Below are 15,252 nucleotides of genomic sequence, written 5' to 3'. Positions count from 1 at the left end.
TTCATTTTTTCAGTGGTACAAGTCTGTGATTCATCACTCTTACACAATACCCTCCCCAATGTCCATCACCCAGTCACCCCATTCCTCCCAACCCCTCTACTCCAGCAACTTTAATTTTGTTTCCTGAGATTAAGAGTTTCCTATGATTTGTCTCCCTCCCTGGTTTCCTCTTGTTTCATTTTCCCCCTCCCTTCCCCTATGATCCTCTGTCTGGTTTCTCCAATTCCAGATATCACTGAGATCATATGATAATTATATTTCTCTGATTGACTTATTTTGCTTAGCATAATACCCTCTAGAATGTAATGTATATATATATATATAAAGGGATGGAATATGACTATAAAGATGAAAATGTTTTTAAAAAGATTCTAAAAAAGGAATTGATAATATAAGAATTTGGTGAAAAAAGAAAAAAAGAGAAAAGAATGTTGTAAGGCTGAAGACTAAAACAAAGTCATGTGCTAGATTTAAGGTATATTTTGATCTACTAGAAGAAACTGTATCCCAAAATTTTAAAGAAAGAAAAACCTGTATGTATACAAAAAAAAATAAAGTCAAATAAAATGAATGAATAGAATATGACTGTAACAAGGAAAATTTAAAAAGATTTTTTAAAAAGGTATTGATAAGATAAAATAGTTAAAAGAGGCTAAAATTGGAAAGAGGAAAATTTAAAAAATAGAATACGAAAATATAAAATACTTTGAAAGAGTAAAGAATCATGGGAGGAAAGCTATGAATTCTATGTCCTATATTCCCATACCTCTGAAGTTTTGTAGTTCTCATTGATTGGTGAACTTAGTCTTGGCTGGATGTTCTTGTTGATCTTCTGCGGGAGGAGCCTGTTGTACTGATTCTCAAATATCTTAGCCCGAGGCAGAATTGCACTGCCCTTGCCAGGGTCCAGGCTAAGTGGCCTTGTTCAGGAAACAAATCTGCTTGGGTTTGCTGTCGGTGGCTTCTCTTCCCTAAACACTTTCCATACAGCCTTGGAGGAGAAGAATGAAGATGGTGGCCTCCCAATCTCCAGTCCAGAGGAGCTGAGAGCTCGGGGCCCCACTCCTCAGTGCGCCCTCAGAGAAAAGCAGTCAATCTCCCCTGTCTCTCTGGTCTCTGGCTGCACTCTGTGCTCACCCAGCCTGTTACCAACATTACTGTCTCTGGTGCATGGCCCCATTTGGAGTCTCCAAACCCAGCAGATTCCTGCAGTGAGGTCCTGCACTGCTCCTCCCAGAGGAGGAAGGAGGGGGTCTCCCCGGATATGCCACCTGTGTGCTCCCTGCTCAAATAGCAGTGGCCCAACTGTGCCTTGGATCATGGTTTAAGGTAATCCCGAGCTGAGAGCCCACTCTTCATCTCCGTCTCTGCAGCAAGCTTCCTTGCTTCAAGACCTGTGAGTTCTGTCACACTCAGGAACCCCCAGTCTTTCTGAGACCCCACAGGTCCTGAGAACATACTGTCCCCTCCAGGGCTACCACCCTCCGCTTAGCCTCTGGACGGACATCCTTCCGTGGAGCAGACTTCTAAATGTTCCAATTTTGTGCTCTGCTGCTCTAACGCTTGCCGGGAGCCAACCCTTCTCTCCATGGTCTCTCTTCCCATATATTGCCTCAGATTCACTTCTCTGCACACCCTTCCTTCAAGAAAATAGTCGATTTTCTGTTCCTAGAATTTCTTCTCTTCTTCTCTTCTATCTTCTCTTGAGTTTGTAGGTGTTCAGAATGGTTTGACAACTATCTAGCTGAACTCCTAGGACCAAATGATATTTAAGTCTCCTACTCCTCTGCCATCTTGCTCCTATGATTTTCTTTTTCAAGGTTGCTTTAGCTCTTCAGGGTCTTTGTGGCTCCATTCAAGTTTTATGGTTGTTTTCTCTAGCTCTGTGAAAAATATTTTTATTTTAACAGTGATGCAATAAAATTTGTGGATTGCTCTGGATAGTACAAACATCTTAACAATATGTGTTCTTCCAACCCAAGAGCAGGGAATGTCTTTCCAATTCCTTGTGTCATCTTCTATTTCATCAGAATGCAGGTCTTCCGCCTCTTTTGTTCAGTTTAATCTTAAGTATCTTATGGATTTTGGTGCAATTATAAGTGGGATGATTCCTTAATTTCTTTTTCTGTTTCTTCATTATTGGTGTATAGAAATACAAAGGATTTCTGTACACTGAGTTTGTATCCTGCAAATTTACTGAATTTGTTTATCAGATCTAGCAATTTTTTGGGTGGAGTTTATTGGGTTTTCTACATACCATATCATGTTTACAAAGAGTGAACTTTTGACTTCTTCTTTGCTGATTTGGATCCCTTTTATTTATTTTTGTTGGCTGATTGGTGAGGCTAGAACTCTCAGTACTATGTTAAATAACAGTGGTGAGATTGGACATCCCTCTCTTCTTCCTGACCTTAGAGGAAAATCTCTCATCATTCCCCAATGAGGATGATACTAGTTGTGAGTTTTTCATATATAAACTTTAGGATGTTGAAGTAATTTCCATTTATGCCTACTTCGTTGAGGGTTTTTTTTTTTTTTTAATGGATGCTGTACTTTGTCAAGTGCATTTCTCTGCATCTGGTGAGAGAATCACATGGTTCTTCTTTCTTTTATTAATGTGGTGTATTGTGTTGATTGATTTGTGAATATTGAACCCACCTTGCAACCCAGGAATAAATCTTCCTTGATTGTCATCAACGATTCTTCTAACGTACTGTTGGTTCCTATCAACTAGTATCTTGTTGAGAATTTTTGGATCCTTATTCACGAGGGATATTGGACTGTGGTTCTCTTTTTCACTGGGCTCTTTGTCTGGTTTTGGAATCAGGGTAATGACGGACTCTTAGAATATTTTTAGAAGTTTTCCTTCCATTTCTATTTTTTTTGAAATGATTTGAGGAGAATAGGTATTAACTCTCCATCATGTATGTATGTATGGATGGATGTATGTGTGCATTTTGGTCATCTGGCTTTTATTTCTGGGTAGTCATGATACTTCTCATTGCATCTCACAATTTTCCTGGGAAGGGAAAGAATAGTAGAGAAGGTGGACATCTTGTCCCCCACCTGAGGGGCATGGAAAGTAGTAATAATATCCAACTGTGAGGAACAACGTGTGGCAAGGCAACAAGGCACCTTGTGCCTGGGTTTGGATTATGGCTAACAGCCTTTTGGCCTGAGTTCACCTCATTAACATGAGGTCTCTATGGAATGGGCAATAACAAAGTCAGTAAGCCCATAAGTCCCACTCATGGGGCAAGTGATAGCAGGGGTGTACTCTTCCTTCCCAAGGAACTCAGACTGAATTAGGGCTGGACAAGCCCACAGAAACTAGTGTCAGAGAAAGTAAAGTTGTGACACCCATCTTTCATGTTGTAGAAGGAGACCTCACCAGCATCATAGTCTGAAGAAATCCTCAGCAGCTGGAGAAGAGTCCTCTGGGGGAGGGCAGTCACTGGGGAAGTAAGAGCCCAGTGTTCTTTCCCACACCACAAGGACACTGCCCAGAATCCATTCCAGGTGGCCAAAATTACTCTACCTTTTTCTGCACACTGAGTTCTGGAGGTGTGATCAGGAGTTCAGGGATTCTGATTCCTTCCTGTCTATTCAATATGTCCCTGATGTCCTGTAGGAGCTCCCTGGTAGGCTGCTGCTGCTTCACTTCCAGCTGGGTGATCAGGCTACTCAGGTGGGAGACATTGCAGATCTGGTGTTGGCACCACTGATGCTGTTGTAGATAGCCAAATCTAGGTCCTCAAGATGGGCCAGGAGGCGATACTTCAAGGATTGAGAGAGCTGTTCAAAATTCCAGACCATCTCCCTCTCCATCTCGTTCTGGCTCAAGAGTTCAACTCATGTCTGCTCCCTCTGGGCCCAGTGCCTCTTCTTTAAGTCTTCTGTCTTTCCAGGTGGTCCAGCTGGTTCTTGATTTGCTCCATGATGCCCTCCACCACTTCCACGAACTGCAGCAGGCTTGGCCAGTGCACTTGCAGAAACAGCTGCACGCCAAGCAGATGGGCATCTGGTCCACCTCGTGGTACACCTTCATGGGTTCATGGTGCTTCTCCCCCACACCCATCTGAGCCTCAGGCCCCAATGACTACTAAGTGCACGTCTGCTTCACCAGCTGTGTCAAGTTGGCTGGGTGCCGGTTGGGTCTCAATTGCCTCTGCAAGAAGGTCTCCTGGCACTGTGGGTACATGTTGGTTTCTGGTGAGGCATGAGCAACAGAGGTTGTGGCCACAGTTGGGCATCATGGGGTGGCAAAATACTGTAGACACATGGGGCAGGTAGTCTCCTGTTGCAAGCAGTAGGCCATGCTCCAGGAGGCCATGGTGTGTGCCTGTAGGGACAGACTCACATGGGACCTGGCGCCCAGCTGTGTCTGGAGCCCAACTCTGCAACAAACCCTCCCAATTGCCACTTCCTGGCAGCACAGGAAGGCAGACAGTAGAGGGCTGCACCTCTGCCCAGATGGCAAACACATGCACTGGACCCCACTGTTACTGGCCATTCCTTTGCAGGGTGCCTCAGTGAGTGAGCATGATATACCACCTCCCAGTGGAGTCCTGTGGCAGCATGAGGGGGGCCCCCAAAGTGGGCTGCTTGCTGGAGTGAGGCAGCCATTGCTCAGATCCCCTTAACTCTTCTTGAAATGTACGGTAGAATTCAGCTGTGCTCATCTGGCCCTGGACTTTGGTTTGTTGCTTGATGTTTGATTACTGTTTTAATTATTATTACTATTGTTGTTGTTGGTTATGGATCAGGTTTTCTTCTTGTTTCAGCATTGGTAGTTTAGAAGTTTCTAGGAAAGTATCAATTTCTTGAGCTTGCTCAATATCTTTCCATATAGTTTTTAAAAATATTCTCTTATAATTGTACTTCTGTGGTGTTGGTTATGATTTCTCCTTTCTCATTCTTGATTATATTTATTTTCTTTTTTTTTCCTTTCTGATAAGTCTGGCTAGTGGTTTATTAATTTTGTTAATATTTTTCAAAAACCCATCTCCTGGTTTCATTGATCTCTTCTTTTTATTTTAAATTTAAATCCAACGAGCCAACATAGAGTATACCATTAGTTTTTCATGTAGAGTTCAACAATTCATCAGTTGTGTATAACACCCAGTGTTCATCACATCACATTCCCTTCTTACTGTACATCACGCAATGACCCTATTACTACACCCACCTCCCCTCCAGCAATTCTGTTTGTTTCCTGTAGTTAAGAGTGTCTCATGGCTTTTCACCCCTTTGATGACTTCAAATCAGTTTTTCCTCCCTTCTCCTATAATTTTCTGCCCTGTTCCTCATATTCCACAAATGAGTGAAACCATATGATAATTGTTTTTTCTAATTGACTTATTTCACTCAGCTGAACGCCCTGGTTCTATCCACATCAATGTAAATTGTAAGGATTCATCTTTTCTAATGGCTGTGTAATATTCTGTTGTGTGTATGTATGTACATGTCTGTATATATATACACACACACACACATATATACCACATCTTCTTTATGATTCATCCATTGAAGGAAACCTCAGCACCTCTACAGTCTGGCTATTGTGGATATTGCTACTCTAAGCATTGGAGTACAAGTGCCCTTCAGTTTAATGCATTTGTATCTTTGGTATAAATGCCTAGTAATATGATCGCTGGCTCTTGGGGTAGCTGTATTTTTAACATCTTGAAGATCCTCCATACTGTTTTCCAGAGTGGCTGTACCAGCTTGCATTCCCACCAAAAGTGTACGAACATTCCCCTTTCTCCACACCCTCGCCAACATTTCTTTTTTCCTGTCTTGTTAAATGTAGACATTGTAACTGATGTAAGGTGATATTTCATTGGGGTTTTGATTTGAATTTCCCCCGGGACAAGTGATATAGAACATTATTTCATGTGTCTGTTGGCCATTAGGATGTCTTCTTCGGAGAAATATCTGATCATGTCTTTTGCCCATTTCTTGACTGGATTATTTGGGGGGGGTTGGGTGTTGAGGTTGAGATGTTCTTTATAGACCTTGGAGTAAAGCCCTTTATCTGATATGTCATTTGAAAATATCTTCTCCCATTTTGTTGGTTGTCTTTTGGTTTGGTCGACTGTTTGCTGTGCAGAAGTTTTTTGCATGGTGATGTCCCAATAGCTCATTTTTCCCTTTGTCTCCCTTGCCTTTGGATTTCTGTGTAGCAAGAAGTTGCTGTGGCCAAGGTCGAAGAGCTGCTGACTGTGTTGTCCTCTAGAATTTTGATGGATCCCTGTATCACATTTAGTTCTTTCATCTGATATGAATTTATGTTTGTGTATTGTATAAGAAAATGATCTAGTTTCATTCTTCTCTGTGTGGATGTCCAATTTGCCCAACATTATTTGTTGAAAAGACAGTCTTTTTTCCATTGGATAACCTTCCTGATTTGTGGAAGATGAGTTGAACATAGAGTTCAGGGCCCATTTCTGTTCTCTCTATTCAGTTCCATTGATTTATGTATCCTTTTTGTGCCATTACTATACTACCTTAATGATTACAGCTTCGTAATATAGCTTGAGATCTGGGATTGTGATGCCATCTGCTCTGGGTTCCTTCCTTCCTTCCTTCCTTCCTTCCTTCCATTTGATTTCAGTGTTCCAGAATTCATTGTTTATGCACCAGACCCAGTGCTCCAGGCAATATGTGCCCTCCATAATACCCACCACCAGGCTTACCCAACCCCTGACACCCCTCCCCTCCAAAACCCTCCAGAAATCTTTGTTTCTCAGAGTCCGCAGTCTTTCATGGTTCGTCTCCCTCTTCAATTTCCCCGAACTCAGTTCTCTTCACCTCCACATGTTCTCCGTGTTATTCCTTATGCTCCACAAATACCTGAAACCATATGATAATTGACTCTCTTTGCTTGATTTATTTCACTCAGCATAATCTCCTCCAGTCCCATCCATGTTGATAAAAAAGTTGGGTATTCATCCTTTCTGATGGAGTCATAATACTCCATAGTATATGTGGACCACATATTTTTCATTCATTCATCCATTGAAGGGCATCTTGTTTCTTTCCATTGTTTGGCCACTGTGGCCATTGCTGCTATGACATTGGGGTACAGATGGCCCTTCTTTTCATGACATCTCTAACTTTGGGGTAAATACTCAATAGGGCAATTACAGGGTCATAGGGAAGCTCTATTTTTAATTTCTTAAGGAATCTCCACACTGTTCTCCAAGGTGGCTGCACCAACTTACATTCCCACCAACAGTGTAGGAGGCTTCATCTTTCTCCTCATCCTCTCCAGCACATGTTGTTTACTGTCTTGTTAATTTTGGCCATTCTGACTGGTACAAGGTAGTATCTCAATGTGCTTTAGATTTAAATCTCCCTGATGGCAATTGATGATGAACATTTTTTCATGTGTCTGTTAGCCATTTGATTGTCTTCTTTGGAGTAGTGTTTGTTCATGTCTTCTGTCCATTTTTCGACGTGATTATCTGTTTTGTGTGTGTTGAGTTTGAGGAGTTCTCTATAGGTCTCGGATATCAGCCCTTTGTCTGAACTGTCATTATCAAATATCTTCTCCCATTCTACGTGTTGCCTCTTTGTTTGGTTTACTGTTTCCTTTCCTGTGCAGAAGCTTTTGATCTTGATGAAGTCCCAAAAGTTCATTTTCGCTTTTGTTTCCTTTGCCTTTGGAGACATATCTTGAAAGAACTTGCTGTTGTCGATGTCGGAGAGGTTACTGCCTATATTCTCTTCTAGGATTCTGATGGATTCCTGTCTCACATTGAGGTATTTTATCCATTTCGAGTTTATCTTTGTGTATGGTGTAAGAGAGTGGTCCAGTTTCATTCTTGTATACATAGCTTTCCAAATTTCCTAGCACCATTTATTGAAGAGACTGCCTTTTTTCCACTGTATTTTGTTTCCTGCTTTCTCAAAGACTATTTAAGCATAAAATTTAGGGTCCATATCTGGGCTCTCTACTCTATTCCACTGGTCTATGTGTCTGTTTTTGTGTCAATACCATGCTGTCTTGGTGATCACAGGTTTGTAGTAAAGCTGGAAATCAGGCAACATGATGCCCCCAGTGTTGTTTTCTGTTTCAACATTTCCTTAGCAATTCGGGGTCTCTGCTGGTTCCATACAAATTTTAGGATCATTTGTTCCAGCTCTTTGAAAAAATGCCAGTGGAATTTTCATCAGAATGGCATTGAAATCATAGATTGCTCTAAGCAGTATAGACATTTTAACAATGATTATTCTTCCGATCCATAAGCATGGAAAGGTCTTCCATCTTTTTGTATTTTCTTCAATTTCCTTCATGAGTGTTCTGTAGTTCCTCGAGTACAGATCATTTACCTCTTTGGTTAGGTTTATTTACAGGTATCTTATGGTTCATGGTGCTATAGTGAATGGAGTTGATTCTCTAATTTACGTTTCTATATTTTATTGTCAGTGTATAAGAAAGTAACTTATTTCTGTAAATTGATTTTGTATCCTGCCATATTACTGAATTGCTCTATGAGTTCTGGTAGTTTGGGGGTGGAGTCTTTTGTGTTTTCCATATAAAGCATCATGTCATCTGTGAAGAGAGAGATTGTGCCTTTTTCACTGCCAATCTGAATACCTTTTATTTCTCTTTTTTGTCTGTTTGCTGTTGCTAGGACTTCTAGTACTAGGGAGAACAGGAGTGGCAAGAGTGGGCATCCTTGTGTGTTCCTGATCACAGTGGGAACACAGTCAGCTTTTCCCCATTTAGGATGATATTCTCTGCGGGTCTTTCATAGGTAGATTTTATGAAGTTGAGGAATATTCCCTCTATCCCAGTACTGTGAATCATTTTTATCAGGAACGGATGCTGGATTTTTTAAAATGCTTTTTCTGCATCATTGGAGGGAACCATGTGCTTTTTCTCTCTTCTGTTATTGATTTGTTTTTCAATACTCCTCTGGTTATTCCAGGTCTTTTTGTGTTCCAGACAAATTTAAGGTTATTCGTTCAAAGACTGGAAAATGCATATTGACAGAGATTGCATTTAATATGTAGTTTGGGGCACCTGGGTTACTCAGTGGGTTAAGCCGCTGCCTTCAGCTCAGGTCATGATCTCGGTGTCCTGGGATCAAGTCCCGCATCGGGCTCTTTGCTCAGCACGGAGCCTGCCTCCCTCTCTCTCTCTCTGCCTGCCTCTGTATCTACCTGTGATCTCTCTCTGTCAAATAAATAAATAAAATCTTTAAAAAAATATGTAGTTTGTTCTGTGTAGCATAGTAATTGTAATATTTGTTCTTTGAATCCATGAGCATGGAATGTTTTCCCATTTCTTTGAGTCTTCCTCAATTCTATCATATGGACTCTGTAGTTTTTAGAGTATAGATTATTTACCTCTCTGGGTTTATTCCAAGTTATCTTGTGTTTATTAATGTAATTGTAATTAATTGTAAATTAATTGTAATTATAAAATAAAATCGTCTTTAATTTATCTTTTTTCAATCTCATTATTAATATATAGAAATGCAACTGATTACTATGCATTCATTTTATATTCTGCCACTATGCTGAATTCCTGTATGAGTTCTGGCAATTTGGGGTTGGTGCATTTTGGATTTTCCACATGATGTATCATGTCATCCGTGAAGAGTGAGAATTTGACTTCTTCTTTGCCAATTTGAATACATTTTATTAATTTTTGTTGTGTGATTGCTGAGGGTAGGACTCCTAGTACTATGTTGAGCAGCAGTGGTGATAGTGGGCATCCCTGTCGTGTTCTTTACCTAGGGGAAAAGGTCTCAGTTTTTTCCCACTGAGAATGATTTCACTGTGAACTTTTCATTCATGTCTTTTACGATATTGAGGTATGCTCCCTCTATCCTTACACTGTGAAGAATTTTAATCATGAAACTGTGCTGTATTTTTTTCCAAAAACTATGTCTTCATCAATTGAGAGGTTTGTATGGGTTTTTTTTGTCCTTTCTTCTATTAATGTGACATATTAAGATGATTGATCTGTGAATGTTGAACTACTCTTGCAGCCCAGGATTAAGTCCCCGTTGGTTTTGGTAAATAATACTTCTTTTTTTTAAAGATTTTATTTATTTATTTGACAGAGAGATCACAAGTAGGCAGAGAGTCAGGCAGAGAGAGAGGAGGAAGCAGGCTCCCTGCTGAGCACAGAGCCCGATGCGGGGCTCGATTCCAGGACCCTGAGATCATGACCTGAGCCGAAGGCAGAGGCCCAACCCACTGAGCCACCCAGGCGCCCCGGTAAATAATACTTCTAATGTCCTGTTAGATCCTATTGACACACACCTTGATGATAATATAGCATCCATATTCATTGGGCATATTGGTTTGTAATTCTCACTTTTGGTGGTTTTATCTGGTTTGAGGATCAAGGTAATGCTGGTCTCAGAGAACGGGTTTGGTAGTTTTCCATCCGTATTGATTTTTTTTTTTAAACAAATTCCAAAGAATACATATTAATTCTTCTTTAAATGTTTGGTAGAATTCCAATGGAAAGCCATCTGGTTATGGACTCTTGTTTGTTTGGATATTTTTAAATTATTGCTTCAATATCCTTGCTATTTATGAGTCTTTTCAGGTTCTCTATTTCTTCCTGTTTCAATTTTGGTAGTTTTTAGGTTTCTAGGAATGCATCCATTTCTTCTATATTACTGAATATTTTGGCATCTAGGTGCTCATAATATGTTCTTAAAATTGTATTTCCTTGGTGTTGGTAATGATGCATCCTGTTTCATTTATGATTTTATTATTTTCAGTCTTTCTAACCTCTTTTTTTTCATGTTATGTTAGTCCATATACCGTATATCGTTCGTTTTTGATCTAGTGTTCAATGATTCATTATTTGCATATAACACAGTGTTCTTTACAACAAGTGCCCTCCTTAATATCAATCCCCTGGCTACCCTAACCCATACCCACCCCCCGAGAAACCCCCAGACTCTGTCCTGTAGTCCATAGCTTATCATGGTTCTCTCCCTCTCCGATTCCCCCCCACTTCAGTTTTCCCTTTCTGCCCCTAATGTCCTCTGTGCTATCCCTTATGTTCTACATATGGATGAAACTATATAATTGTCTTTCTCTGCTTGACGCATTTCACATACCATAATCCCCTCCAGTTCCACCCATGTCAAGCAAATGATAGGTATTCATCCTTTCTGATAGTTGAGTAAAATTCCATTGTATATATGAAACATATCTTATTTATCCATTCATCTCTGTTGAAGGGCATCTCAGCTTCTTCCCTGTTTGGTTATTTTGCAAATTGCTGCTATAAACATTGCAGTGAAGGCGCCCTTTCTTTTGACTACGTCTGTGCCTTTGGGGTAAATATCCAGTAGAACAATTGCTGGGTCTTAAAGTGGCTCCATTTTTAATGTCTTGAGGAACCACCACATTGTTTACCAAAGTAGCTGTACCAGCTTGTATTCTCAGAAGTAGTGTAAGAGGGCTCCCCTTTCTCTACATCCACTCCAAGAATTTATTTTTTTTTTTCCTATCCGGTTGAATATTGCCTTTCTAACTGGTGTAAGGTGGTATCTCAGTGTAATTTTGTTTTGAATTTCCCTGATAGCTAATGATATTGAACATTTTTTCATGTGTCTTTTAGCCACATGAAAACTATCTATTCATGTCTTCTGCCCTTCTTTCATCCACTTTGAATTTACATTTCTGTATGGTGCAAGAGAATGATAGAGTTTCATCCTTCTGTATATAGCTGTCCAATTTTCCCAGCAACATTTATTGAAGAGACTATCTTTTTCCATTGGATTCTTCCCCTGATTTATAGAAGATTAATTGGCCATGGAGCTGATAGTCCATTTCTGGAGACTTTGTTCCATTCCATTGGTCTATGTGTCTGATTTTGTGACAAAACCATGGTGTCTTAGTGATCACAATTTTGTAATATAGCTTGAAATCAGGCAATGTGATGGCCCCCAGCTTGTTTTTTTTTTTTCTTTTATAAGATTTCCTTGGAAATTCCAGGTCTTTTCTGTTCCCATATAAATTTTAGAATTGTTTGCTCCTGCTCTTTGACAAAGGTCAATGGTATTTTAGTAGGGATGGTGTTGAAAGTGTACACTGCTCTGGGCAGCATAGACATTTTACCAATGTTCTTTCAATCCATGAACGTAGAATGTCTTTCCATAATTTTGTATCTTCCTCAGTTTCTTTCATAAGTGTTATGTAGTTTCTAGTATATAGAAACTCTACCTCCTTGGTTAGGTTTAGTCTTAGTTATCTTATGGTTTTGGGTGCTATTGAAAATGGAACTGATTCCCTAATTTCTCTTTCTACAGTTACATTGTTAGTATATAGAAAAACAACTGATTTCTGTGCATTGATTTTGCATCCTGTCACGTTGATGAAATGCTGTACAAGTGCTAGTAATTTGCCGGCAGAGTCTTTTGGTTTTTCCACATAAAGTATCATATCATCTGTGAGGAGAGTTTGACTTCTTCTTTGCCAATTTGAATAGCTTTTATTTCTTTTGTTGTCTGATTGTTGATGGTAGGACTTCTTTTTTTTAAGATTTTATTTTATTTATTTGAAAGACAGACATCACAAGTAGGCAGAGAGAGAGGGAAGCAGGCTCCCCGCTGAGCAGAGAGCCTGATGTAGGGTCTCGATCCCAGGACCCTGGGACAATGACCTGAGCCAAAGGTAGAGGCTTTAACCCACTGAGCCACCCAGGTGCTCCAGTAGGACTTCTTTTACTCTATTGAACAATAGTGGAGGAGTGAGGTTCCTGGTTCTGTTTCTGAACTTGAGGTAAAATTTCTCAGCTTTCCCCCATTGAGAATGATAATTGCTGCAGTCTTTTCATAGATGTTTTTTTGAAATTGAGGAATATTCCCTCTATCCCTACACTCCTAAGAGTTTTAATCAGGAAAGGATGATGTATTTTGTCAATTTTTTTTTCCTGCATCAATTGAGAGGATCCTTTCATTCTTGTCTTTTCTTTTATTAATGCATTCTATCACATTGATTGACTTGCAAATGTCGAACCACACTTGCACCCCAGGAATAAATCCCACCTGGTCCTGAAGGATATTACTTTTAATGGGTTGTTGAATCCTATTGGCTAGGATTTTGTTGAGTATTTTGGCATCCATGTTCACCAGGGATATTGGTGTCTGTAATTCTCCTTTATGATGGGGTCTTTGTTGATAATAATTTCTAACAATTGTTTCCATTTCCTTGGTGCTCATAGTGATCTCTCCCCTTTCACTCCAAATTTTATTAGTTTCGGTCCTTTCTCTTTTCTTTTGGACAAGTCTGTCCAGAGGCTTATTGATCTTATCATTAATTATTTCTAAGAAGAAATTTCTAGTTTCTTTGATCTCCTCTCAGTCTTTTGGTATTGGTTGAGACCTGATTTGTGACCCAGTATGTGGCGTATTGTGGAGAAAGTTCCATGTGCAGTTGAGAAGAATGAGTATTCTGTTGTTTTAGGGTGGAATATTCTGTATATATCTACAAAGTCTGTCTAGTTCAATGTGTCATTTACGGTCTTCTCTCTTTGTTAATCTGAGGCTTAGATGATCTTTCTATTCCTGAGAGTGGGGTGTTGAGGTCTCCTACTATTAATGCATTATTATTAATATATTCTTTGTTTAGGTTAGCAATTGGCTTATGTAGATGATTGCTCCTATTTTGGGGGCATAGATATTTGCAATTGTTAGATCTTCTTGGATAGACCCTTATTTACTACACACTTTCGCTTAAGTTCTAATTTGTCTGATATGAGAATTGATACCTCAGCTTTCTTTTCAAGTCTGTTGGCATAAAAAATGGTCCTCCATCCCTTCACTTTCAGTCTGGATGCATGTTCAGGTTCAAAACACTCTATTGTAGACTGTATATGGATGGGTCATGTGTTTTTATCCAATCTGTCACCCTTTGCCTTTTCATGGGAGAATTTAAGCTGTTCACATTGAGAGTGACTATTGAAAGATATGATTTAAGTGCTGTCATATTGCCTGTGAAGTCCCGGTTTCTATAGATTATCTCTGTAAATTTCTGGACTACACTACTCTTGGTGTCTTCGGTCTTTTATAGAATCCCTCTTAATACTTCTTGCAGGGCTGGCTTGGTAGTCTCATATTCTTTTAGTTTCTGCTGGTCCTGGAAGCTCTTTGTCTCTCATCTATTCTGCATGGCAGCCATGCTGGATAAAGTATTCTTGACTTCATGTTCTTCACATTTAATATCCCAAATATGTCTTCTCAGCCTGCTCTGGCTTGAGAGGTTTCTGTCTACAAGGGTGGGGCACCTCCACCCAATCAAGGACGCCTGAGAAGCTGAACAGCAAACCTCTCTCCCAGAAGATAGACAGCAAGAATGAGTGAAATATAAGTTTATTTCTTACAGGACTGTAAAACTTCAGCACCAGGCGAAAATAATATAGGGAGCTCCAGGCACACCCTCATGACTCGCTTATGCTTCAGGCTAAAATTTTTCATTTTTTATTTATTTCTTTTCCTTACTTTTGTTTTCTTTTTACCATGTTCCTGTTTCAAATAGATTATTTCCCAACTTATGTTCTTAAGTTGCTTTTTCACTTTTCTTTTCTTTTATTAAGATTATATTTATTTATACAGGTTTGATGTTTTCCTGATGTTCCTCCATCTACATGTAAGAAATCTCTTCCCCATAGCTGCTCAAAGATTGTTTCTTTGGTTTTACGATTTGCAAGTTTGACTATTATATGTTGGGCCTTGGTCTGTTCTCCTTGATTGTGGGAGGGGTCCTCTGTGCCTCTTGGTCTGAACGATCATTTCCTTTCCTACAATTTGTTCAAATATACTTTCTACTCCTCTTTCTCTCCACACTCCTTCAGGGGTACCAATAATACTGACATTGGAATGTTTCATGGCCTCAATAATATCTCTCAGTCTGATCTCATGGGCTTTTCACTGTTTATTGCAGGCGTCCTTGGCTTCCTTCCTTTCTATCATCTTATCTTCTAGGTCACTATTCATTCCTCTGGCTCATTTACCCTTGCTGTCAGGGTGCCCAGTTTAGACTGCATCTCATTCATGGCATTTTTAAGTTTGGCCTGATTAGCTCTCCTTTCTGTCTTTAGAGATTCTATATTGTCATGAATATTTTTCTCAAGCCTATATATTGACTTCATAATTGCTACCCTCAAGTCTATCTCTGGCATCTTGCTTCTATCCATATCCATTAGGTCCGTGACAGAGGCGATAGGCTCTGGTTCTGTTGAGGGGTGTTGGAGGGAATGTAGAGATT

At 39.8% G+C, this 15,252-nt stretch overlaps 1 pseudogene; it reads right to left on the bottom strand.

Moving 5' to 3' along the window:
• Positions 1 to 3,529: 3,529 nt before the first annotated feature.
• LOC123934653 lies at positions 3,530 to 4,333 on the bottom strand (annotated as a pseudogene).
• Between the last annotated feature and the right edge of the window lie 10,919 nt (positions 4,334 to 15,252).

The sequence above is a fragment of the Meles meles genome, chromosome X (genome assembly GCF_922984935.1).
Source record: "Meles meles chromosome X, mMelMel3.1 paternal haplotype, whole genome shotgun sequence".
In the NCBI taxonomy this organism is placed as follows: domain Eukaryota; kingdom Metazoa; phylum Chordata; class Mammalia; order Carnivora; family Mustelidae; genus Meles; species Meles meles.
This window is presented reverse-complemented; position numbering and strand designations above follow the sequence as displayed.